General features: G+C 41.1%; 1 protein-coding gene across 1 annotated transcript in view; it reads left to right on the forward strand.

The window, feature by feature from the left end:
• Positions 1–7266: 7266 nt before the first annotated feature.
• Positions 7267–8321, forward strand: part of proza (protein Z, vitamin K-dependent plasma glycoprotein a) — a gene marked incomplete in the record, with an annotated part of 11397 nt that continues 10342 nt past the window's right edge. The window contains 1 exon segment of the mRNA XM_037688373.1: positions 7267–7384.

The following is an 8321-nucleotide window of genomic DNA, read 5'->3' on the forward strand; positions in this document are numbered from 1 at the left end:
CTATGATGTCAGGGGCAAGGGAGGGTCTCCCATGCCAGATTGGTCCAAGGTAACAGGTCAGATAAAGCGATTCAAAACACTTGTACAGACAAAGACAAACAAGGAACTCGATGTCCCTTGCCTGGATGTGGGTTACTGGGGCTCCACCCTGGAGCCAGGCCTGGGGGAGGGGCTCGTTGTTGAGTGCCTGATGACTTGGTCTGTACCCATGTGGCCCAGTCAGGCTCATCTCACATGAGAAACATGGGTTTGCCTTCCTGTTGGCCCCACCACCTGTAGTAGGGGCCATATGAGCCAGGTGCTGGCAGTGGGTACAGGAAGTCGCGGTTCGACTCTCAGTCATATCCACACGCCGTGGTATCTCTGAGCAAGACAACCAATCCCTAACTGCTCCCCGGGCACTTATATAGCTGCCCACTGCTCTGTGGCACAGAGGTTAGAAGATGGGCCTGTAATCGGAAAGTCGCAGGATCAACTCCCAGTACCGTCAACATCAAAAAATGTTGGTGGAAAAGGTGGAACACCCACACCTCCCTCCACCCTCATTCGTCCCACTCTGGGCCCCTGAGCAAAGCCCTCAACCCCCACCATCTGCTCCCTAAACAGGTCTCTCTTGAAAATGAGTCCTTGTGGCTCATTGAGACTATCTGTATAAATAAAGGGTAAATGCAAAAAAAATTTAAAAAAATGCAGAGAACTAATTTCACCATTACACAGGAACATACAATGATGCAATCTCAGACCGCCTTTCCCTTTCCTTCAGCAAACATAAGGGCAATTCTAACAAGGTTACGTCTGTGACTCATCCACCGAAGCACAAGTTAGGAGTAATCAGGACTCTGTACCAAAGTGTGGACAGCATCCCCACTAACGTCAGAGAGCAGGAGAAATCCCATTCATGACAGGCCCTGGAGCAATGTTTATAACCTAACTGGGCCTTCCTGAAAGCAGATAAGAAACACAAACAGGACTCCAGCCAACCATCAGGTGAAATGGAGGAACCCAGTCCCGTGGTCATTTCGTTTGTTGTGGGAGTTTCAGAGAAACTGAGACTTTTCTAAACATGATGTCCCATTGGTTTTCAAATCCCAAATTACATTATGGCAAAGGCTGGTCCATCCTAAAGATCCAGATCTTCAGGGATGAAGATGTTCACATCCTTGATAGAGAGGAATGCTGGTTTAAGAGAGTAGTGAAAGAAGTCATCTTTGTGAAGATAACTTATCCATTGTTAAACAGGGACAGAGGCCTCCGTGTCCAACCATCACCCTTTTTCAATGCTGTTATTGCAAGTATCACTCAGCTCTCTGTGAGTAGCAAGTGGCCATCAGTGCACTAACGATCATGCATGAAATTGAAGACTGATGTTTCCATGTGAACAACTAGTTTTGGCTGTCACCAACAAACTAGTTGATCCACCATGAGAAGGTGCTCCTTGTAAGACTGAGTTTGCTTCCAGCGCTATAGTGAAGAAATCTTGTGTAAAAGACAAAATGTTTCAACAAAAAAAAATCCTTCCAGAGGACCTGACTCAACCTTGTTTGATTTCTCAACCTGGATTATTGAGCATGCATCAGGACATAATGGAAAATATGTAAATGCTTTTAACTTTTAACTTAAAAAAACATTTTTTGGATTGTTTTTATAAAATTTAAAGCTTTTTATTTCGTATCCATCACTTGTCACAGTCTGTTTAATGTTTGAACTTTTGTATTATATTGACTTGCTTGTTTAATTATATTGTATTGCACAAAAAAAATGTATTGTCTGCTATTGAAGACAGAGAGATAATGTTTTTGCCTGTGTCTGTGTAGGAATGTTTGTCTGTACCATTGGCAATGTATTTTTATAAGTCATGAACATATTTTAATAAAACTTTCATAAAGTAATCACTGGCTCATCTACAACTGATTACTTAGCTGATTTTGGAGTCAACTTGATTCAAGACGGCCATCATAGCTAATCGACATAGCCAACACAAAAATTGATAAAACTGTCAGTTTTATGGATAATAAGCTAAAATTCTTGCAGTAGTAGCTGAAAGTGATCCAGAACATTACAATTGTGCGTGACATTATTTTTAAGGTGTCACTAAAACTGCTACAACTTCATCATTCCTCAGCAGAAGACGAGCACTGACAAAAACTGGGCACTACGGCTCAAGTTTTTCTGCTGCTCACTGCATCATCCAGAGGCGTTAAAGGGTTAAATCATCCTGTGATGAATATACAACATCATCACTAGCTCATATAACCTTGTTGAATTTGGATTACTTCATTGGGCATGGATAGATTTTTGCATTGCCTAAATTTGAGTTTTTAATCTAAAGATGATCTTCAAACCAGAACAGGTGGTGTGTATGTATATTTCCGTTCCAATTCCTCCTCCTGGCTGTATTTTCTGTGGTAAAGGGTGTGTATGAGGCCAGTTGTAGGACTTGTTTGCAGGTCATCATTGTGTGTGTGTGTGAGAACGTTATTAACTTCATGATTACATCATGATTACACTGTCTGGGGACTTGAAACAGGTCTTAACCAGATTTAACATTTGGCCCCTGGGCATGCTTAAAGACCATAAAGGTCTGCAGAAAATTGTTGAAACACTTTACTCCTGATCAAAATGCTGAATAAAGAGGTCATGCAGTTTATCCAGTCCTAAAAATGAGAGGAACAGCTGATGAGAAACAGAGATGAACAGTCCAGAGGGGGATAATGCAGACCCCAGCATGTGAAAAGTCTCAGGGATTTTGTTTAAAATCATTCACTTTTATCAGAAAGTTGTCAAGCTTTGGCTGACATCGAATACTAATGTCTTATGCGATGCCTGAGGTGTTTTGTTTTCATGTAAATTAGGAGCATGGATTTATAAAGACGCAGGTCACTGAGGCTGAGCTGTGAGTTGTCCTTTCTTTCGTTTTACTCACTAATTAAAAACTGGCACTCAAAAAATATTGAGTGGAGTGGAAAGAAATGGGACTAAGAATGAAAGAAACTATACTAGAGGAGGATGTTGAATAAAACATAACACAGCGAAAGAGATGGATGGATAATTAGGTGTGCTTTCCACCTCTGCTGATTGAAAACAGTGAATACAGTTAAGTACTGAATACACCTACATGCTTTAACGTGCACAAACACAAACTGTTATAACATGTGCAGGATTATCAACATGTGCATTTACACATACATGTTGCAAATGCATCAAGTCTACACTTTAAACCCAATGGGAGATTACCACAATCCTAATCAGTCACACATCCAGCTGAAGCTCTTCATGCTTGAAAAGGCTTTCTGTCCACTCACCCCAGTCCAGGTTTAGTCTCTCTGAGCTGTCCACACCAGCTCTTGTCCCTGTCCAGCATCAGGTACCAGCTGGTCTGAGCAGGCAACTATTATACCTCTGTTATTAGACTTGGGAAATGGAGACATTTAACATGACTGCAGCTGAGACTGAAGTCCCCACGGCTCTGTGTGTAAATTGCATTGCTCTCACAAACAATCCTATTAAATTATGACCACTCAGAAGAGACTTTGATTCTGTAAAACACTGTCTTAGTGGCCTAGTTTCAGCAGAGTTGACCATTTCATGTGTTTGAATGTTGAACAAGAATAATCAAACACATGATCATAATGTGGGCAGCACGGTGGCTCAGTTGGTAGAGCTGTTGCCTCTCGGAGAGAAGGTCGCCAGATCAAAACCCGGTCAGGGACCTTTCTGGGTGGAGTTTGCTTGTTCTCTCTGTGAATGATTGGGTTTTCTTCAGGTACTTTGGTTTCCTCCCACTGACCAAAAACATGCATGTTAGGCTAAGTGGTAACTAAATTGTCTCTAGGTGTGAGTAAGAGAGTGAATGGTTGTTTGTCTTTTTTGTTTCTATGTGGCCCTGTGATGGACTGGAGACCTGATGATTTACCAGTGGAGGTTTGGAAATGTCTTGGAGAGATGGCAGTGAGGTTTTTGACTCAAATATTCAATGACATATTTGAGGGTGAGAAAATGCCAGAGGAATGGAGAAGTGTGCTGGTGCCCATTTTTAAGAACAAGGGTGATGTACAGAGTTGTAGCAACTACAGGGGAATTAAATTGATGAGTTACACATGATGAAGATCTGGGAGAGTTGTGGAAGCTAGACTTGGACAAGAGGTGACTGTGAGCAGCAGTATGGTTTCATGCCAAAAAAGAGCACCACATATGCCATCTTTGCTTTTTGAGGATGCTGATGAAGAAGTACAGAGAGGATCACAAAGAACTCCATTGTGTCTTTCTAGATTTAGAAAAAGCATATGACAGGGTGCAGAGGGAGGAGGTGTGATATTGCATGAGGACATTTGGAGTGGCAAAGAAGTGTGTTAGACTGGTACAGGACATGTATGAGGACAGCAGGACAGTGGTGAGATGTGCTGTAGGAGTGACAGATAGCTTCAAGGTGGAGGTGGGAGTGCATCAAGGATTGGCTCTGAGCTCCTTTTTGTTTGCTCTGGTGATGGACCGACTAACAGATGAGGTCAGGCAAGAATCCCTGTGAACTATGATGTTTGCCAATGACATTGTGATCTGTGGGGAGGACAGGGAAGAGGTGGAAGAGAACTTAGAGAGGTGGAGGTATGCACTTGAAAGAAGAGGACTGAAAGTCAGCCATAATAAGACAGAGTCCATGTGTGTGAATGAGAGGGAGACAGGTGGAACAGTGAGGTACAAGAAGCAGGTCACAAAGGTGCAGGACTTCAAGTACTTGGGGTCCACTGTTCCGGAAATTGGGGAGTGTGGTAAAGAGGTGAAAAAGAGTCCAGGCAGAATGGTGTGGAAGGAGAAATTTTCAGGAGTGATTTGCGACAAAAGGATGTCAGGAAAGGTCAAAGGAAAAGTTTACAAGACAGTGGTGAGACCAGCTATGTTGTATGATCTGGACAGTGGCATTGACAAAAAGACAGGAGACAGAACTGGAAGTGGCAGAAATGAAGATGTTGAGGTTCTCCTTAGTAGTGACAAGGATGGATAAGATTAGGAATGAGATCATCAGAGGTACAGCACATGGTGAACAACTGGGGGATAAAGTTAGAGTGGCCAGACTGAGATGGTTTAGACATGTCCAGAGGAGGAACAGTGGGTATACTGGTAGAAGGATGTTAGAAATGCAGCTACCAGGAAATAAACAAAGAGGAGATACATGGATGCAGTTAGAGAGGACATGGAGGTAGTTGGAGGATGCAGAGGACAGAATGAGATGGAGGAGGATGACTCGCTGTGGAGACCCCTGAAGAGGGAAAAGCTGAAAAAAGAAGAAGATTTAACAATAAAATATAATTCTAAGAACAGCAGCATCATGATTGTGCGGAGCAGAGAGGACTCCGAGTTGATGTTCCCTGATTTCTTTCTGTCGGGCAACGGGCTGAAAATCAGTAATGAATGTAAATACTTGGGGCACTATGTGACTGCAGACCTGTCAGATGATAGAAACATTTACAGACAATGTCATATGCTCTATGGACAAGCTAACATGCTGATACGTAGGTTTGGACCGTGTTCAAAATCAGTTAAGATCCAACTGTTTAAGGCCTACTGCACTCCTATGTATACCGCTCACCTGTGGAGACGTTATAAAAGGCGCAGTATGTATAGACTAAATGTGGCATATAATGATGGCATGCGGATGCTGCTAAGAGTACCTCGATGGAGCAGTGCAAGCAAAATGTTTGTAGATGCAGGTGTGCCTGCCCTGCGGTGCTGCGTAACCTCATGTATAGATGCATGTGTAGGTTGTCTGAATATGAAAACTGTATCATCGCTACACTGACCAACCCTGGACTAAGCTCTGTGCGATACTTTTCTACTTTGTGGACTTATTGGCTTTTGAGCCTTTATAGAAAAACTTTTTAATTCTGTGTTTTTGATGTTTTTTTTAATGTTTTTGTGTTTTCTATATGGATCTTATATTGTGTCTGAAATAAAGTAAATTATGATGATGATGAATAAAATGATATACATGATATGAAGTGAATATACTGTATTCACTTCAGCTCCCTCCCTATTCATCATTATGTATAATGATATAATCAATGTTTTCAGTATATTAAACAAAACGATAATTGAACTTTTTAGCTCCAATCTCTGCTCCGTATAATACTGCTATATATCTAATATCTGCTGGCTAATCCTTGTTGACCAGGCAACTCTGTTCTTTTTTTTTTTTTTAAATACCTCTGTTCTTAGACTTGGGAAATGAAATTTCAAATGACTGCTGCTGAGACTGAAGTCCCCACGGCTCTGTGTGTAAATTGCATTGCTCTCACAAACAATCCTATTAAATTATGGCCACTCGGAAGAGACTGATTCTGTAAAACACTGTCTTAGTGGCCTAGTTTCAGCAGAGTTGATCATTTCATGTGTTTAATTATTGAACAAGAATAATCAAACACATGATCATAATGTGGGCAGCACGGTGACCTGTCCAGGGTGTCCCCCACCTTTTGCACAGTGACTGCTATGGGCAACAGTGAACCTGTGACCCGAAAATGAAGAAGCGGGTAAATATAATGGATGGATGGATGGGTGCTCATAATGTCCCAAAAGCCAGCTTCAGTAAGCCAGGTCAGAGCACTAAGGTCCCCCGTCATTGGCTGCCACTCATGGCACCATGCACCCAACTCATATGGCCCCTCCTGCAGGTGAGCACTCAGGAAGTTAAACCAAATGTAACTCACTCAGGCCGAGATGGACTGATGCAGCTTTCACAGTACAGTATTAATAGTATACTATGTCCTGGTCCATTTTGGTGACGAGGGAGCTGAGCTGCAAGGCAAAGCTCTCTGTTTACTGATCGGCCTACATTCCTACCCTCACCTATGACCAAAAACTCTGGGTAGTGACCGAAAGAATGAGATTGTAAGTTGTCAAAATGAGTTTTCTCCCCAGGATGGCTGAGCTGGACTCTCCCTTAGAGACAGGAGGAAAATAAGCTCCTCAGACTGATGAATTATTTTGGATTAAAGACGAAACGTTTCAACAAGTTTTTTTATTTTTATTTTTTTGAATCGTCCAGAGGACCTGACTTAACTTTGTTGGTTTTTTCTACCTGGATTATTGAGCATGCATCAGAGTATGTCGAAGTAGTTTCCATCCAAAAAATAAATAAATAACTCAATAAATACCGTACGGAAGAAACGACGAACAACAAAGCAATTATTTCAATCACAATAAAATAATTAAAGCAAAAATGAAATCAGTAATGTTTTTTAATGTGTAACAGCGCCCCCTGCTGTCACCTCTTTGTCATCACACACCGTGAATAGTAAACAACAGCAGCTTCGGTATACCGTTAGCTTGGACTAACGCCGTGTGTCCTGGAGGCCACGTCCCGGTTTAACGACGAGTAGACTCCGACTGGGTCAGTACAGTACCTTGATTCTGTTGCTGGTTATTCTGGTAGGTACCGAACATCTCTGCTTGATGTTATTTCGGCCTGCTGAGGTGACGCCCGCCCGTTAAAATAAATGGCTAAAGATGTTTATTGCAGCTAACACACGAAGAAGAAGCGCTTCTTCGATTCTTATTTATGTTTTTGTTGTGTAACATAACGAGATAATGCTACGAAAGCTACAGGGTGTTGTTCTCTGTAATAATACTAAAAAATAATTATGTGTGTGTGTGTGCAGGTATATATGATAAATTAGTGCTCTTCATAGGTATTGAATATAGCCTAGCCATTATCTGACAGTGTAAATCGTGTAAATAAAGCACTGAACAGTTTTAATAATATTGGCAATACACAAAAAGGGCGTGGTTATGTAGTGGTTATAAAATTGCTTCAGTTGAAAAATAGGACAGAAAATAACATTAAGAAAAATAATATTGTTTTCTATTATTTGGCTAAAATTAATTGTCTTTGGTAGGTTAGTGATTCAGGAAATTTATGTTCACCCCACTAAATATTTTTGCTCAGGAGCTGCCACTGCAAAGTTTGGTTTTATTTCTGACTTGTCATTTTGCGAAACAATATATATAGTTAGAATATGTACCTTATATTTGTATTATTTATATTATATATTTCACTTTGTGACTTCTCTCATTATATTAGCACCTACAAAGGTCCAGTTAGCTTGTACACAAAGATAGTCTATAAATTTTCATTCATTCAACCTTTATTTAGACAGGTTAATCCCATTGAGTCTCCAGGACTCATTTACAAGAGAGACCTGATTTCAACAAAGAATGACGACAACAATGGACACCAGCCACAACAATAGACAAATATAAAAGAGGCATACAGATTTTGCAAAACAGCTAGATTATAAAATATTCATCGCTTCTGGTTCCGGTTTATA

Source organism: Nematolebias whitei, chromosome 15 (assembly GCF_014905685.2).
Source record: "Nematolebias whitei isolate Nwh7 chromosome 15, NemWhi1, whole genome shotgun sequence".
Classification (NCBI taxonomy): Eukaryota; Metazoa; Chordata; class Actinopteri; order Cyprinodontiformes; family Rivulidae; genus Nematolebias; species Nematolebias whitei.